The sequence below is a fragment of the Cimex lectularius genome, unplaced genomic scaffold (assembly GCF_000648675.2).
Source record: "Cimex lectularius strain Harlan isolate CLEC.00 unplaced genomic scaffold, Clec_2.1 scaffold200, whole genome shotgun sequence".
Lineage (NCBI taxonomy): Eukaryota > Metazoa > Arthropoda > Insecta > Hemiptera > Cimicidae > Cimex > Cimex lectularius.
Genome location: NW_019392893.1, coordinates 324,387 through 344,268, shown reverse-complemented (window position 1 = coordinate 344,268; position 19,882 = coordinate 324,387). Strand labels below are relative to the sequence as shown.

Here is a 19,882-nt window from a genome sequence, read left to right as displayed (position 1 = left end):
TGATTGTATTCTCCACCTCGGATTTTTTCAATATCAAAACAATTGCACAAATATGAACTAAGCTCGATAACGATAATCAAAATGAAAAATGGTCCTTTTCTTAGAATTCTTAATAGCTGGCGGACCAATTAAACTAGGTACATATTTGTGAAGGTCGGGACAGTAGCCGGCGGCACGCGAGGTCTCGCTTGGCGGAGATGCCCGTCCCTCCGCTGGATTTTTCGCCGCATGTTTTCAGCAAAGGTAATACCTATGACCTTAGTCTAGTTCACTTCCTCTCTTCCTTTTTTAAAAATTTATTGTTGTGTCGCGTTTTGCTGTACAATGACATTTCCATTCTTTCAGAAAAATCGAAAATTCGCAATTAATAATTTTAATCTTGATTTACATTAATATGCATTTATCGATATGCTAGCTTTTACGAGGGACTCTGTTTTAGTGTATCTTTCTAATTAGATGCGGACTGCTACAGTATGGCTTTCTAATGTGTAATGTTTCCATTCTCAAATTCTTTTATTCTTCGGTTCATTAAGGTTAATGTATGGCAAAAAAATTGTCCATATGATCCCCTTAGGGATGGAATTTAAAGAAATTTCAACGGTTTGGTCTGTGTGTTGTCTGTCAGTCAGTCACCAACGGTTTTATACAAATAAAATATATGTAGGGATAGGGATAAAAAAGGAGGCCACAAGGACTTCTGTGCCTCGGCCTGAGTAGATCTATTGTGCTCCTCTGTTTTTTTGTAACTCATTGGCCAGCTTCAGGTTGTTAATCAACCTCCATAGTCAGCGGCTCCTTAGTGTAGGATCTTGCTTGCGGTTTTTCATGTCCTAGTTGCAAGAATCTGCACCTACACAAACATAAAATGTGTTCTGATGTCTCCTCCTCATCCTGGCGGTATCTGTACAGTGTTTCTTCTGTCTGTGCTCATATGTGGTCCATGTGCTTTCTTAGGTGGCATTGCCCTGTCAAGAGTCCAACTGGAATCATGATTCGGTTGAGGATGCCTTCCAGAGTTCCAGTAATTCCTTTATAAGTTTTGCGGATGGTCTTTCTGTGAATCTCTTTGCGTGCCTTATGCCTGTGGTATTGTTCCACAGGTTTTTGACCCATTAAGAATCCATTTTAAGATGCTGTTTTGTGGTAAGATGCTAGGCCACAGAAAAGCTCAGGACCTGGAGAGTCCATGTTGGCTCCCCCTTTGTCCAACATGCCAACCTTTTCTTTCCCTCTATGCCCGGAATGTCCAGAGACCCATGCCAGGATCAGGTCATAGGTAATCAGAGATAGGGTACTAAACACGAAATTCAAACGTTTGTATTTTAGATTTTTCTTCTCTTCCTGGCAGTATCTGCACTTCTGTTTGTACTCATATGCGGTGCATGTGCTTTCTTAGGTGGCATTGCACTGTCAGGAGTCTAACCAGAATCCTGGTTCGGTTGAGGTCGTCTTCCAGTAATTCCTTTAAAGGTTTGCGGATGGTCCTTTGATGAATCTCTTCGCGTGCTTCATAGGCATGAGACACAGGCGTGTATCGTTCCACCAGGTTTTGAACTCAAAGGATCAATTTTATGATGTATCCTATTTTGAGGCACGATACTAGGCCACAGTAAAGTTCAGGACCGAGAGTGTCCTTTTGGCCCCTTCATATATAGACGTGAACTATTTTACACGAGCTTGGTAGAGACTAAAAAGGCACTTTCTTCCCAAAAATGAAAATAATCAGATTGACACGGCTTAAAATTAAATTTCATGCTCGTATAACGAACATTATAAGAGATTGCCGGTGGAACTGATTGAAAGCAGATTTACGTCGAAATTTATGACAAAATTTGTTGAGGGGTCGTTACTTCCCTCCTTTCTGGTTCGCCTCCTCTCGCTAGTCCTCATTTACACGATTCTCTATACAGCTCTCTACTCGATGCATTAACTTCATCAGCTCTACACCATAAATGGAAGAAAAAATACCATGGTCCGGTTTTCGACCGTTCGATTGTAATTTCGGTCTTTGTGATTTTTCAGCAAATCATTTTTTTCAATAAATCCCTTACATTTCAAACACTGTCCATCACACAAAAAACTATTCTTCCTATTGAAAAGAGCAGTAAATTTCTTTTTAAGACGTCTTGGCTTGTAGGAAAATTTAAAAGATTTGTAGATGTGCACGCCGTCAAAACATTAAAATATTAAATTTGTTTGAAGAATTTCAAATTTTAATATTTTTTCCTGTATGCCAGTGATGTCTTGAAAGTAAATTTAGTGCTCTTTTCAGTAGGAAGAATCGTATATTTATTTATTTTATTTGTGTGTGTGATGCTCTTTGATCTGTAAGGGATTTACGGCCAAACGATCAAGAACCGGGCCATGATTTTATGTGGCGGTTTTTCTTCCAATTGGGGCGGAGAATGTACTGGCGAAGTTAATGCATTGGGTAGAAAGACATCCTGTATATATTACATCCACACGCTTATATAGCTTGTCAGCTTTTGATCATAATTATAACTCTTCCGATTCGACACGGCCCCGCCATTTCTTATATCCGTTTATCTTGGGGAGAAAAAAAAACATGGAAATGATCAGTACTTAGATACCGGCAAGAATGAAAATATGCAAAAGTAAATTGAACCTCTAGCATGTTATTATTTTGGAATTATATTTCGGTTCGCACCAGAAACACAGATAACGAAAAATCGTGTCAACCTAAAACAAACGTCCACAACGTTAGCTATATCAGAGCTTAACTGATATATCAAATAATTCAGTTTTCTTCTCTTAACTTCATTTTTAATTTGGGGAAGCTGATCAAGGTTTTTGAGAGCTCTGCGCCTCTTTATCGAGCCTCTTGTTCCGGTGCTCTGAACCAAGGTTGATAGATACTTGATATTTGGAAGTCGATTTGCCGTTCTCAAGTTCAGGTTCAAGGGCCTCGATATTCAACTTTATCTTTGAATCAGCCTTCCGACGTTTACAGCCTTATTTTGTTTGCGCTTCATCAGGAATTTCAAGATTCCCCCGTGATAAATGTACAGGCACATAAATATACTGATCTTATAAACGCATTCGATCATAAAACTGGACATTTTTTTAAATCTAGACAAAGTATAAATTCATCATTTGTCTAGAAAGGTGAATCGTAGATTATGTGACATCCCGAATCACCAAGGCCGAATGTCTGTCGGAGGAAACGTAATCGGCTGGGAATTTTCGAATGTTAGGCCGAATCAAAAGAAGGCAAAAAAAAAAAACTGGAAGAAACTAAAAACGAGGTCCTGCCAAATCGTTGGGGAATTCGACGGAAGGAACGGCCGGTGACCGAGGAAAAAGGCGACCTTCGATTGACCTTAGAAGACAGTTGTGTCTGGAGTCGGCCGGCAATTTGGGTTGGCTGGACTAAAATATTAGCCGAGTCTGGTCACGAAGGCCGTCCTGTCTGCCGTAGATTCCTGGCAGTTGCACCCTCGTCCACGCCGTTGCAAGTGGGAGAGGAGAAAAAACCAGATGCGCGAGGAATAGCCAGGTACCGAAACTCGTTTTTGCTCCCCTCCGAGGGTTTATCTAAATTGTCGGCCTATCCCACCTAAGTTCTGCTATTCGCCCCGTCGCCCTTCGGCATCGCATTCTGCCACTGTAGGATTCTTCGACCTGAACAATAAAAGCTGATTGAATTTTTATTACACCAAGTTATCCCTGCTATGCCCGAAAAAATAAATCTGACGAAAAACCCCACTAATTTCGCAAAGACACAATTTACGCCATTAAATGCTTGCCATTTCGAGACAGAGACGGATAAGATAATTAGGCTTCCTTTGTAAGCCATTGGCCGACGGTGAACGGCCAGACGATGGGTCCGCTCGGCTCCCACGCCTTCTCTAGACAGTTTTTTGTATATGCACAGTTGAAATGAATGAAAACACACATGGCACAAAATATATTTTGATAGGAAATAAACAATTTCAAAATGAAAAAAGTTACGATTGAAATAATTCTGTACTCGATTCAATCTCTGAGGTCACTTCCGACAAGATCGATCACACATCCACTTTTACTAGGTTCTGTATAATTTTCCTACGATATTAATATCCTACAATTCTATAACTATTCAAGACACTCAGATGTGATATTGGCTGAAAATTGGACATCTTTCAGGATTAGGGAGATTCTGCATAACGTTAGCGTGAACGTTAACGCTAAATTGATTGAAGTGAGCATGTGCAGACATAAAGGAACGCTATCTGAAGTAGCGCCCTACGTTATTTTATTTAGAATAGAATGCTTTTAATGATGACGGTAAAGTCAAGAAACAAATTTTTAAGATATTGCTTAATTTAAAAAAAATAATATAAATGTAGAAATATAATAAAGTTTTTATTTTTTTACGAGGGTTCAAAACAGCAGAGGTCATATCAACCCTCGGTGTGCCGGTGTTTTTGAAAAAAAAGCCCATTTGTAAGTATGTCGAGTTCGAACGCAGGGCCGCTGTATTCGAACCCCGGAGCTTTACCATACAGTGATGACCGCCATGTCAACGCCTAAACCGTTGCAGCCACCGACGCCCTAAAATTATTTATTTTATAGTTAACAATTTACATTTCGTAGTACAAGTTTTTTTAATCCCGCCTCCCAAAAATGTAAGTCTATTTTGTATTACACCAACATTGATCTATTGTGATGTTTGATTTTCACACAAACAGGAATGAAGGAGGAAATACAGCAACGTTAAATATCTTTCCTTCAATAAGCTACAGGAATTTTGTAAAATAGAATTAGGCAGAACGGCCAAAATACAATTTAAAATGTAAAATTCTAAGAGACAGGTATAGAACTCTTAGATTTACTTCTCCTAAAATTGCTAATCTAAGCTTAAAGCTTTTTTTAAAAATAGTTTTTGATACTTTTCGTCCTCAATTTAATTTAAACTGAACTTGCCCTTAATCGCCCGGCAATTAACTTTGAAGATTAGAGTTTCTGCACCTATCAGGACCTCACAATTTGCCAAAGTATTATCAGGGATCAAGAGAAATCCTTATCATCTGTGAGAGGTGCCTTTGTTTACGAGCTTGCAGGATACGACTATAACCTGAAAAACTACCAACTCCCCAGGAAACTTAGCAAAATCCGTTGTTCAAAAAATCGTCATGTAGGGTAAGCGTTATCCGGTTATGTGAAAAACGTTAAATATAACAACGGCCTTGAAATAGCGGGAATGTTTTACAAAATTTCTCTATTTTCCAAAACAATCGGTTCAGTGTTATCGAGGTCCCGCAAGCGGGCATAGTAACAAATTCAATATGGAATGGATTACAAAACATCTAAAATATTAAAAGATTTTTTTTTTTTTTTTTGAAGATTAACGTTACACTTAATACAACGTGATTCTGGCCCAAAAAAGACGTTTAATTGAAAAATTTTTGTTGCGTGTTGTACTAATGATTCCTAATGTCAAGCTCTATCAGATTTGTCAAAATTTCTATCTTCAAATTAACCATTTTTCATTTCAACAGTCACTAAGTTCAACCGATGTTTTTCTGTGTATGTTTGAATATTTATTTTTAAGTTTATATATCAAACAGCTTCAGTCACGTATCTGAGAGTTGTTCTCGGTTAGAATCCAGGCAAAGTCCTTGGACGTTTATTTCAGATTATTTTTGAAAAAGGCATTGGAAAGTGGTGTGACCCCTCGTCCCCGACGGTAGATAAACGTTAAGCCTACCTGTACGACAGAAATTATCTCAACTTTATCTATCAAAAAAGTTTCCGTTTCTTCTAAAATTGAGTAATGTAATAATTTTTTAATTCCGTGAATGAAATGGCCAGACTCTTTGAAGCCTTCCAACCGCGGCGGGCAATCAATTCAACAACCCCCTCCTGAATATGCAGGGGGGCACGTCAACGATATTAATTGGATATTAGTATTAACCCCAATTCAATTTCGTCGATGTTTAAAAGGCAGATTTCAGGAATGAGGTCGAAATATTAAAAATAGATGAGCTTTATTGGCCATATTTTCTGCATGTTCGCCTCATTGGTCCTGTCTAATTGAATTTGGCTTTCGGATGCCCTTTAGAAATTCGAACCATCCTCGCTCCAGGAAGCTATTTTGTTTATGTAATTTTATTTTTGCCCTGGAGAAATTCGATTTAAAACAGAATACAACCGACACAATTTTTTTCAGACTTAAGAAGTATTATTTAATGTAATAACGTAGTACAAACCACAATCCAACCATATTAAAAAGTGTTTTGTGATATTACTAAAATGGCCGATGAATAAATGAATAACAAATTATTGAAAAAATTATTTAGGCTATGGAATAATTATAAAGTATTTCGATGTATGGTGTTTTATATAGTCAGTATTTTTCAAGTATAAGAAAAATGGAGGGAGAAAAAACTAGTTCCTAGATATTAACTTTTAACGTATTCAAAAAATGTCTGTCTTTCAACCGGCACAAATCGCTTTAGGCACGGTTTAATGAAATTCCGACATCAAGACATAGTGTTACAGACGGATCACCACAAAACCTTTTCCCACGATCAACTTTGTAGGACTTAAAATCGATCTAAACCGACCATCAAAAACTTTATGTTTTTAAAGCGAGTCAATTAGTTTCGAACTCGGCTCATCCACACTTTTAGCAAAATAATTTCTTTTCTTTTTGGTTTTCACAGTTCACATTGACCAAAAGCGACTGATAGAAATGATGAAGGTGGGGTATGTTGTTCAACTAACTCTACTTTAAAATACGATACTATAAAAGAAACCAACAACTGTAAAAGATAGTTATTACTCATAGTTGGTTTTGTGAAGCATAAATAATTAATAGATTTTCATCTATTTCCTATGTTAAACATCTACCTAAATAATATTTGATATACAAATTAATCACTATTTAAAATTATTTTCTTAGTGTTTATTAGGATAATATTTGGTTGTATTTAATTCACATTTTTCGCACATTCAAATTCAAAATTGAGGGCAATAAAAACCAGCTTCTCATTGGAACGACGCGTTGGCGGTGGATCGGCGGCTTCGCTCTTACAATTCATCACATAGAGAAATGTTTGTAACTCAAGATATGATGTTTGTTTTTCGACCTGCAGATAATCTATGTAGAGTTTCAATCTTCGTAGAGGTCATTAGACAGGTGAAGAAAGAAGAAGACTAATTTTTGGGTTCATCAAGCTTTCGGCAACTTATAGTGCCATCACCAGGACTTTCCCAAGAGTGCAGAAAACGATTAACAGTGTAAAAGCGTTTTGGGTTTAAGGTTATGAAGCACATGGCCAGCATACTACATTTTACATGGTGAAAATAGACATCTCGCTAATAAAAAATCCATATGACTAAAGGTCAACAATTTTGTTCTGGCTAGCAATTTCTTACAGGTAACATTTATGACCACAGAAAGTATTTTTGACTAAAATTATAGCTATTTACAGAAACTATGAACACAGGATTAAAATTAACGAGAGAGAGGTTGAACTGTATGTCTGTTGTTGTCGTTCTCTCTCTCTTTCGCTTCTCTCTTCTGTAAATAGTTATAACGTTTTCTGCACTCTTGGGAAAGCCCTGATGATGGCACTATAAGTTGCCGAAAGCTTCGTGAACCCAACAATTAGTCTTCTTCTTTCTTCACCTGTCTAATGACCTCTACGAAAATTGAAACTCTACATTGTTTGTAACTCATTCAAACTGATGATGAGCGTTTAATGCCGGAAATCCGTATCGGTAAAAACATGAAATCTGTAAGAACTATCATTTAAGTAGTTAAAAGCTCACTCCAGTATAAAGATGCATCCAAACTCATGAGTATAGATCAATAAGGGTTCAATTCATGTTCAAAGACCAGGCGGTTTTTCTTTTTCTTCAATTAAATTTTTATTTCCACTTTACATTTTTTCATACTTAAGCGATCAGCATATTGTTTTGTTTTTATGAAACTAGTTATACGAAAATAGGTGGGACAAGCACCAATAAATTGAGAGATTGACTCATTCCACCGAACAGATTGATTAGATACACCGACTGCTTTAAACTGTTTCAATATTTAAATTTTAATTTCTTCCCACCAGTGCACGTAATAAGGTCCCTAACCAACAAAATCCGCTACTTGGGTTCTGGACTGCAGAATTACATGGAACATACACAAAAACGAAAAAAGACAATAAATGAACGGAAAATACGGACGACTCAGACGCCTACTTTGACCCAATCCACAATAAGTACATACAATACACCAACAATACACAAAACAGAAACAGATTTACGTTGTCGAGTTGGGGGTCTAGTCAAGCCAATACTTGCAATCAAAAGTCCTCCGTCGCACCTTTAACACTCCCTTCTAACCTCTAACCAAACCATCCACAAAAACAAGATTCATTCGTGTCGGACACGATCCAAATACGATTCGACAACTTCCACAAGCTCTCCTCCTACACCAATCCACTAGCTCAAGCCTTCTCTTCAACAACCCATCCTAACAATCCTACACACAGCCTAAAAAGACAGTGGCCTCTTGACCTCTTAACCCAACCCTAAACCTCAACCAACAATCCTAAACATTGAGAGTTTCGGCAATGGCCCTCTCCTCCGCCCCAATCCCGTTCTTGCAAGATCTGTTATTAATATTATTAAATGTATAAAGTTTATGTACAGAAAACAATCAAGTACAATTTATTTTTAAACAATTCTGGCAACCTGGAAATAACACAATATTGATAAGTGTTAAATGTTTTGAGACCTTCCTTCTTCCCAATGTTTAAGCGTCGGTGCTAAATTTGCATGTCTTGTTTTTGTGTCTCATGTAAAAATTAGAAAATGGATTGAGCCGGTTTTGAAACTAATCGCCTCAATTAATAGATTCAAACCATTGAATTTTTAAGAACTACTGGAGTACTACAGTTCAGAAATCTGGTTTACATTAATAGTAAATTTTGCTCAGCAAAAGAGTATAACGTCGCTAACATAACTGAGATTAAGTTAAAAAAGTAATCATTTTACTCACTAACCATTTTTTTTTTTTTTTAACTAATAGAGGTTTAGTTGTTCTTTAACATGGTGGTTCATGTTTCTGGCTATCTATCAGTGAAATGAAATATCATAGATGAATAGAATAGAATAATTATTCTAATTTCTAAATTGGAAAACAACAAAATATTTATGGGGGCATCGGTGGCCGCATCGGTTTAGGCGTTGACACGGCGCTCATCACTGTAAGGTAAAGGTCCCGGGTTCGAATCCAGCGGCCCTGCAATCGAACCCGACATACTTACAAACGGGCTTTTTTTTTTTTTCAAAAACACCGGCACCCCGAGGGTCAATATAACCTCTGCTGTTGCGGACCCTCGTTAAAAAAAAAATTAATATATAATGTGTATAATGGAAAGAGAAACGGTGGCGAAACGCTGGGCATTAAAAATTCACGAGGTCTTGCCGATTTTAACTGTAAATGCGGCATGAAAGGTTATTCAGATTGAACGTATTTATTTGCGTGAATGACGGGTGACTGGCGAGATGACCTAGCCGACTCCCAGTTAGTTAGGTTAGTTAGGGGTGGGAACTCCGGGTCAATTTTTACTCTGAGATCTGCCAAATATATGTTAGATTAAATAGTAGAATGAGTGTGGGTATGTATGTAAGATGTGTTTTAGGAATATTGCGTGTGAAAGATAGGTAAATAAACATAACAATAACAAAACAATAATAAACATATGGATCGTCTAGCAACCAAAGGTATATGACAGAAAAGTGATGAAAAATGCAGAAAATAATATTTTCGCTATTGTATAATAACGTGAAAAGGACAACCAAGCACGAAGCCAGCAATGACCATAGAAGTTAGCCGGGAAAAAATTAAATAAACATACCTATATTAAATAACTATTCAGAAATCGTGAGATGCGGTCTACCTAATGTAGGTTTCAGAAAAACATTTTCTTTATCGTGCCAACGTTTCGACTTTTATTAAAATCATCTTCAGGGCCTTGTGTTGTTGAAATGTAGATAACACAAGGCCCTGAATATGATCTCAATAAAGATCGAAACGTTGGCACGATAAAGAAAATGTTTTTCTCAAACCTACATCACATCAGACCGCAGCTCACGATTTCTGAATAGTTATCGATTAACGGTCGCTAACCACCACATATTAAATAACAGTTTAGAAGGGATCTCTGGACATTGGTTAAAATTATATTTCCTTGAGTGAAAAAAGATGAAGCAACCCGTAAGAATAAATTTCCTTATTCACCTGAAAGACTGCTTCAGCACTGAATAAAATCGGTCGCGACCGATTACTCTCAATTTTAACATCATAGTTTAAGCCAGCGAGTACAACGTCGTAAATCATTTTCACATAATTTCCCCATGGTAGCCGTGGTCCTGGTACCGAATTTCCTTAATGGCTTAATAACACGGTACAACAACAAAAACGCGCCCATTTGCTTAATAGGGGAAGCTTGATTTTTATATTTTGATTATTGAAAATGGCCGAGCAGATTAGATCTATTATAATGGAAATTAATAACGATCCTCTGAAAATATGTGTGTGGGCAGCACTCTCGGCATATATTGAGTCATTAATATTCCTTCCACGTTTTTCACGCTTACTATAAACTGGCAGAGTGAAATTTAAGATTGTGCGAATGATTAAAACACTTGAACTCGCGGATCTTGTTTACGGAGATGATCGTATTTCTTCATGCAACGTCTTGCGATTACAATTTATTACTAGGCAATTTATCAAGAAATAAAAGATCATGTTGCTTCGGTGAATAGAGTAAGAGAATTATTGCGCAATAAATCATTATTATTACTTGTATCATATCATCATCTCAACGCTAGAAAATAGTCTTGTTTGTTTGTGATCCTGTTTAATTAAAAAAAAAAAAAACCTTTTATCATTTCGAATTCAAAAAGTCGACATTCCGACATTTTAAACATAAAAACGAAAAAAAAATTACGTACTTATGTTGCATTGAAATTTGAGTGAAATTTCAACGCGCAAAGAAGAAAATGGTTTAATTTGCCAAATTTGAGCAGTGGAAGCTCTGAAACTATTTCCTTTAAATTAATCAATAAAAACAAGATACTTTCCGTGAGAACACAAAAAAATTATACAATCAAATTAGTTCATTTGATGGAAGATGAAAATAACACTTTCGAGGCTACAAAGATAACTCAAATCACAGAAAACATGAAATTTACACGATATTTACAGGGTGCCCTTTTTACATGGTCAGGCTGAATTTCTCTTGAACAGATAACGATATCGAAAATTCAGTTCGATCAGTTCCCGTTCCGTTATAATGTTTTGTTATTTTATGTTTTACACTTGTTCTTATTGTTAACAATGACGTATTTAAAAATAAAGCACAAAATTTTTTGTTAAAATTACCAAACAAATTATTTATTGAAAATAATAATAATAAAACGAAATTCAAATATTTCACATTCATAGCCATAACTTTGTTATTGTTCGACCAACTTAAAATCGGATTGCACCATCGTTTTCAGTGTAAAAATCCGTTAAAACAGTGGGTAAAAAGTATACGTTATCATTTAAAATTTCAAAGTTGTGCTCGCACTGACGTATCCTGACAACAAACATTTAAAAAAACGGAAGCAAAAATTTAAAACTAAACTAAAACATAATTACGTTTTTTGTTTGTTTTTCGATAACCTTACCTGTCCAACAGAAATTTAGCCGGGCTATCTAAACAGGACGACTTATACATAGGCCAATCTCAAACAAAGTGGTGCCTTTTTAATTTAAATTTATTAAACTGTCCATAATGATTTAAAGCAACTGGATGTTAAATAAAGTGAAGTTTTTGAATTGTCAGCCAAAAAATTGGAAAACAATGCCAAAACCGCTGAATATTTCTTCATCAGGTTGTTAATTGGTTGATCATCACGATTCTCTGATTCTCGTTGTAGGTTTGAGTCTTTTTTATATTTATTAGAGCGAGAACACCCGGATCACGATCACAAAAAATTTCTAAATACATATTTACAAAACTGACCTTAAGACAGACCGCTTTTCGTGTAGTAAGCAATTGGTATGATCAATCGTTTTCTGAAGGAAATTAGGTGCGTTGTCTATCTTAAATATTTTCGAGATGTTGAAAAGGAAGAACTAGCAAACTCTGTACTAATGAAACAATTAAAACAATATTAGCTTTTGGATCAAGTTTTTATTATCATCTTAAGCTACATAACTCCCAAATTTTGCAACCTAATTGGATTTTTGTTCGTTAAAGAAATAGTACTTCTTGCCAACTTTCTTTTGATTGTAACAATGGTTTGTAATATCGGTTCAAATGTGCAATTTTTAACCAGAACGCATTGCTCACATTTAAGAAACCCGACGATCATTTACAACAATTTTATTCTACGATCTTCTCCGCTATGTTTAAAAACGCGTGTGAACCTTTTTTTCCCCTTATAGTGAGCGATTCCGGACGAGATGATTCCCACGAAAAAAGCAGCTTTCACGGAAAAGAGGGTTCCTTAAGAAAAAGATGAGCACCTTTGTGAAAGGGACGCTCCACCGAGAGACATTAACCGTGATATGCAGATGCTGCGGGCCGGCGTTTTCCCTTAAAAAGCACCCCGGGGGTGAGAAAACGCTGATGAGCTCACCATCCCAACCCCCGTCCTACCTTTATTTCCGTTACTTGGCTTTTTTTCCACCCTCCTCGTCCCTATTCTGTTTCCTGAAAGGGAAAAAACACTCACACCTTGGAGGGTGCATGAATGAAAAAACTGGTAGGCGTTGTTTAAAAATTTCAAGAATTAAGGGTGGTGCGAAGTTTTGAATTGTATCCCTCCTGTATTTTTTGTTAACTCTCACGTTAATTTTAATGAAAGGCATATTAGAAATGTACAAACTAAGTATAATATACGTGACTACAGGTTACAGTAAATTATGAATATATTTAGCATTTATCCTAACTGACGATGGAACATACAGAAAACTCAAAAATCTGCAATTTTTCAAACTATTTATGTATAATATGAAAAATCCCACCTAGATTATAGAGAATATTGCTGTGATTATACTTTTTACTACCGGTGCATTCCTCCTACAATTGTCCAACTGCAGTTTTTTAACTCTTTCTGCCAAACAATCACGTCCAGAGATTATTCTGGTGCAAATTAAATGACAAACGATGTTTTTTCCTTGCTCTTTTTTTCTTACTTTTTTTCCGTCGTACTCTTTCTAATATAAATAAATAGAGGGTGGGACCCCACTATCTTTATTTACCCGTTCCTGTATCCGCAAAGGGGTGGAGTATGAAAAAAACGTTATTGGCTTATAATTGAGAATGGGTTGAGGGGAAAGGTTTTCGAAAGGGGTGCATGCACAAATGCCCTCCTCCTATTAGAATGGACAAAACAAACTAAAAATATAAAAAACTGACCGACGAAAGGTAGATTATACTATTAATAAAAATTGGCAAATATAGGTAAATGCGAATTTATTTAATTTTAATAAATTTCTTGCATAAGATATCTTCTTTTTAATCAAATCTGCAAAGGCAAATTTAATTTATTATTCTTTTATTGGTTTTCTTCTTTACATTACACTCTTTAAACGATTATCAAACAAATACTTTTAACAACTTTAGTTTTAATTTTCATATTAATGAAATTGGTTTGGAATAATTTGCCTGTTTGCCATTAACTCCCATCCAATACGAGTATGAATTGACCAGGACGAACTTATTTATGCTTAGACGCATGAAATGTTAATCTCTTAAAAGCAAAGATTGTCAAATGTTAAGTTAAAATGTTAAACTTCGAGTCCCTTGGCGAACAATGATGGTCGAAGTAGAAGTCAACAACTTCAAAATAAAAACAGTCAGGTTATAAGAAAACCGTTTGTCAGCTTCCTTCCAAGTCAAAGTAAAACATTTTGAAGGGAAAAACACGTCGGTTAACACCTCCTAGATTTAAGTTAAAATTAAACACTCAATGACAAAAAAGTCAAACAGTTAAATTGTTTATTTCCATATTGCCAACGAAGGACGTAGTGACCGTACGTAGTACAAGTCCAGGGTTTGACGCACTCTACCATCCATGATGGTCTGCAGCTGTTTGGGGCCAACGGAAATCTCGATCAAAAAGGTGTTGGTCGACCGGCGACGGCTAGAGATGATAGTTTTATAGCTCTTATTACATTACGGAATTGATATTTAACGGTAGTCAACTCCAAACGTTCTGCAATGTAAGGGTGAGCAATAAAACATAAGGCTCCATGCGAATAGTCTCTAGTCGTCCCGCATCAAGTTCTGTGATAGTGGAAACGCAACTATTCGCAAATCAGCATCTCTCTTGAAAACATGAACGATGCGGGGCTGTTCTCATCACAGATGAACGGTTGGGTTTGTGGCTATCACATGACCGGGACCGTGTGTGGAGAACGCTGTGCTTTATGTGCTATGCGTGAGTTGCTTTTAACAGCAGTTGTTTTTCTTTAGCTTGTCTTTTAAATTAATATTTAAAAAAAAGGCAGTGAGTTCTGGTATGGGGAATCACCGCCCATGCCGGTACCGAACTGATTATACTAAGGTACATTGCCGACATTTTTCTGAAAGCTGTGGTACCATTCGCTCCAATTATTAGGGTCAATTTAGAGAAATGCTCGACTCATATAGCTCGAGTAGTCACACATTACTTAGTGGATGTGGGATTACGTCAATGAATCAGCCCGCACGTTCTCCTGACATGAATCCCATAGATCATAGGGCCATGATAAAGGGACGGGTTAGACATCTTTCGCCGCCTCCAACAAACGTAGAATAGCTTGAAACCTCTCTTGCCGAAAAATGGGATTCTATTTCACAAGACGAAATCCAATCTGATTAGTGTCAGTTTGGTCTGACTCGATGCTTAGGAGACTTAAGACCACCGCGAGGCAAGATGAGGTAATACGCTTTATTATGAACAAAATCAGTTAATAAATTTTTCGTGAAATGTTAATCTACAAACTATACGACATCTATCTATACGATTTTCGGTGTTTTGATGAAGTTTCTTTCAAACCGTAATAATTATTGGGTTGTCCGGAAAATAATGCAGGATTTTAAGTTTTCATTAAAAAAAATCTATATAAAATATTCTGTTTACGTTTACAGGATTACTCNATTATTTTGATTAAAGAACATTGCTTTAAAGTAACTAGTTTCTTTTTTTTTGTTTAATACCAAAATCCTGCATTATTTTCCGGACAACCCAATAAATAATTTGATTTCAAACTCAAGAATTTCTGTTGTGTTTAATTTGGTTTATATTAAAATAAGTATGTATTAATATAACGGTAAAAATACGTATAGTTGGAAATAAACAACAAAATTCAAGTGTCCGGTTTTTCGTCTTTGAGTAAATATAAAATAAAGGTTATGTACCGTCGAAACAAGTTTATTTATATTTGATCTATTGCAAGTATCATATTCATTTTTTTAAATAATGTTGTTAGCAAAATCTTACAACCGTACAAAGATTATGAATGTAAAAACAGCCAAAATGAAAAACATTTTCCTCCAATAAAATAATTCATTTAGGTCTTATCTTAAGATAAGTTGGACTATGGAGTACAAAGTTATAAATAACACCGAACGAATTAGTGTCAATAAAAACGGCAAATTTTATATTAATTTATCCTGGTTTTTCAACAAAACACCAACTTTAAGGAAAAAAATGGATAAATCTAGAATTTAGTAATAACAAGAACTTTAAATAAAAAAGCGTTTTATATTAATGTTTAAATTTCGAACGTTTTGAAAATAACTTTGACTCACCATTGAGCAGGGTATCCAACATTTTCTTGTCCTCCTGTAACACAAAATCAGATTGTAAATTACGGGCACCAGTTTAAAGTCAAACACAAGTTGGATTGAATTTTGAATCCATAGTTTTCGTGGTCCGCTTGATCATTTAATATCTTTCAATTACTTAAGGTTTTAGTTGAGTTAAAAAAGTCAAGTGTTCTGGTATCACCCCACTATATTCTCCAATAACACTATTTTCTGGCTTGAAGATATTTTTAATTTTTAATAAGAAAAAACTTAAATTCACTTAGAATAGCTATAGTAAAAAAATGAATTAACTAAATTAATTAAAATCTGGTTCATCGTACAAACAAAAATACATTAATAATTAAATATAAATAAAAAATATTCAATTAATTAATATTATGTAAGGTATTGGTTGAAGTAAGAAAGATCGAAGTCACGATAGCTCAAGTGGTAGAGTAGCGGCGTATCTAGACGAAAGTCGTGGGTTCGAATCTCGCTCGTGACGCTGACTTTTTTATCTCAACCAATACCTTACATAATATTACTTAATTGAATTTTTTTATTTATATTTAATTTTTAATTTATTTTTATTTGTACGATGAACTAGATTTTAATTTAGTTAATTCATTTTTTTACTATAGCTATTCTGAGTAAATTTAAGTTTTTTCTTATTGAAAATTAAAAATATCTTCAAGCCAGAAAATAGTGTTATTGGAGAATATAGTGGGGTGATACTAGAACAGGGACCGGAAGTTGAGGAGCCAATTAAAAAATAACGCTCCGACCGACCACTGAATATGGCAAAAAATACCCTAACGCGTTTGAAAAACGAAAAACAGCGAGACCAGGAAGACTAGAAAAAGCCAAATTCAAGGTTGGCCAGATTTCAACAAGAAATCTCTAAATTTGAGGAAATTTTTGAAGTTTATGAAAAAAAATTCAACTGGCAAACTTCCTAATTTTGACTGAATTAATTAAATGATCACATGCAGATAAGCTGATGAGTTGCCCTAGTTGCTAGCCTGTAGGGCTTCAGCTTTCAAGGCGACCATGACCCGAGTGGTTGATCGCATTAATTAAAAAATAAATAAATAATTGTCTTATCCTTTCATTTCATTAAGTTACGAATTGATTTTAGAAAATTCTGCCTTCTTGCAAAAGCTTTCTCATTTCCAAACATTTGTTTATTAAACATTTTTTTAATGTATCTATACTTGAAAATTAAAAGTTAACTTAAGCTCTGAAGTCTCACAGATGATTATCTCAAACTACTCACTTGTTTGTTTGTTACTGAAAGTTTGATCAGATTTTATGTAGAAAAAGTTAATAAAAACGAAGTGGGTTTGATATTTTCCTGTTTGTCAATACAAGAGATGTGACTATTTAAAATTCGGGAGAAATAAAATTACCAGACTGGCCACAGATCGATCGGCGACATCGGAAAAATTTCCGAAACCCCCCCCCCAAACGAACGCGTCTCCATTCGATTGGACGTATTACATTTCGTCGGTTCTGCCCATATCGGATAAAAAGGGGTCGGCTGAGCTTTTACTTTTTCCCCTCTTTTTTGTACAATGAGCTCTATGAGTCGGAGGGGAGATATATAAAATGCGGATTTTCTGTTATCACGCTCGAAAGGGGAAGTTGACTATGACCAAACCAGGCAATTATTCCCCCTCCCCGAATCAAAAATGTGTCCAGAATATTATCCTAAGTAGAAAATCCCTGTTCAATTATTACAAGTTCCTAACGATAAAGAAAAAAGTTAACAATTGTTCTGTTAAAGTTAACTTCGGCCTGCTGGTTCGAGTCCTGCGCCCTTTTGTGATGCTAACCAGAGATATATACTAAAAAGTCCAGGATGATCGGAAACGGCCCATCTGAAGGTACTTCATATCGCAGACGTAGCAGGGCCGTATAAAAGTCTGAGGACCTTGAAAGTATGATAAAAATGTTCAAAAATGCTTTGACAAGCCAACAAAATAATTTAAATATTTCGGTGAAGTTTAACCAAGTAGCCAATTGAGATGGTAAAATTTGCTCGACGATCAGATATGCTCATTAAACAACAGATTCAGAAGAACCTCAACATTATATCTATCCGCTATTTTCATTTTTTTGAAGAATTAAATAACCCACCAGTAGAATGAAACGCGTCTGAGACTATGACAAAGCCATTTCATGAAGGCCGCCAAAGCGACATAAACAATCAATAAGGCAGAGTTCCAATGATTGAGGAGGCAGACGAGAGGTCGGCGGCAGGCCTAAGGTAGAGCCACGCTGGATTTAGAGTTATGGTCGCTTGCAACTTTAGAAAGAAGATAAAGTAAAAAAAGGTGTGTGACGTTATCAAGGCAAAAAAAACTTCTAGTAAAGAATTCTAGTGGTGTTCGTTCATAAAGGTTCGTTACACTATACTTTACAACTTGTCCAGTGAAAAGGAAACCAAAAAAATAACTTTACACTTAATTACTTTCTATCATAAGAAAATATTCCCTTTTCCTTACTAAATTAGTTGTAACCATTTAAAAGATATATTTGATTCATTCATTTGTTATTAATATAAGGATCCTTCATGTTTAACGGGTACAGACTTATTATTTTATTTTATTTTATTTTTTATAACTATATTAATCTCAAATCGTTATAAATTCACGCACCCACAACGTTATAAGACCAAAACAGCGATACTAGGACCACCAGTATGATAGGACGTCCATCACCGCCCAAGCTCTAACGAAATGTCCAACGAAATTGCTATTCGTATTATAAGTTGTAGTTATGTATCAGGTAAAAGAAGTTGTTTGCAATCCCATGAAAATGGTGAGATTAATCTATTGCATGTCGAAACGGCAAATCCCTTATAATCAACTCACTGATGTAACAATCGCTGAGAATATTGATATCGATGGTTCGATTAACTACTATAGGTAAACATTACATGCAATTTAGAGACGCATTTGCAAGCATCAAATATTTGAGATTTATGACAAGACTGGAAGATTATCATCAGAATCATTAACATAATCACCCCCTTCTACTTTTAAAGAAATGAGTGCTTTTATATTCTGCGTTTTACATAATTAACTGTGGGGATGGATGAAGCGAATAATAATCTGGGCGAGATGGGCTTTTTTGACTAATTATTTACAGTTAAATCAAATGAGCCGGTGTTGATAATGGTTCAATTGTAGATCGGTAATTTTGATGGCAGGTATCTCCGGGTGTTTAGAATCTGTTCAAGGGAAAATTTTTAATTTAAAGACCGGGAAAAAACCTTTCTTGATACAACACTACAATCAGGTGGGTTTATAAATGAAAAACGGAACACAAATGTCATTAGATGGCTCACGCGATTGGAAAATCGGACACGCAACACCTTCGAGACCGGCACCCCCAACCGCTAGGACATTTGACCCCGGGGCTACCTGGCCCGCCTAGGGGGGAAATGACCTTCCTATTCAGAAAACTGTCCAAATATTTACGGAAACGCAGGGCTCATTGTCAGGCCGGGCAGGGATAATTGACCGCTTTCTGTCCCGAACCCACGTTCACAAAGGACTTCCGTGTGCTAAACAAAACGACTACTGATTACTTATTACAGTTGGAAATAACCTATTTTACTAAAAAGAAACTAACCCAATATTTAGGTTTGAACAAGATAGAAGTACTGCCAAAGACGGTAGTAATACGGAGGGATATATTTAGTATTTAGTTTCCGTCATTCAGCCTGGTCGGTTAACCTCGGGTTTGTCCGAAATGGCAAAAGACTGCTGAAGGTATGACAAACTGGTATGACTAATAATAAATATATTATAACTGTTATAATCTTCAGCCGGGTAAATAAAGTTCTGCAGATTAACAGGAATGTGGCAAATAAAGGCAGAGTAGTATGACGAGGGGGCCGCGGTAGCCGAGTGGTAAGGCGTCAGACTCTCGTCTAGTAGATCCCACGGTCGTGGGTTCGATCCCCATCGTCGCCTCTGAAATTTTTCTGACGCCTAAGGGGACCGGTGGCCGCAATAGAAAGAAATTGACACGGCACACATCGATGGAAGGGGCGGGATCAGATCTCACTGACC

General features: G+C 36.0%; 1 protein-coding gene across 1 annotated transcript in view; it reads right to left on the bottom strand.

Annotated features, from left to right (window-relative positions):
• LOC106667693 (cytoplasmic FMR1-interacting protein) overlaps positions 1 to 19,882 on the bottom strand; it is a 133,859-nt gene that overhangs the window by 51,730 nt on the left and 62,247 nt on the right. The window contains exon 2 of the mRNA XM_024229122.1: positions 15,804 to 15,837. The gene's annotated coding sequence lies outside the window, so the exon portion shown is untranslated. The remainder of the gene's footprint in view (positions 1 to 15,803; positions 15,838 to 19,882) is intronic.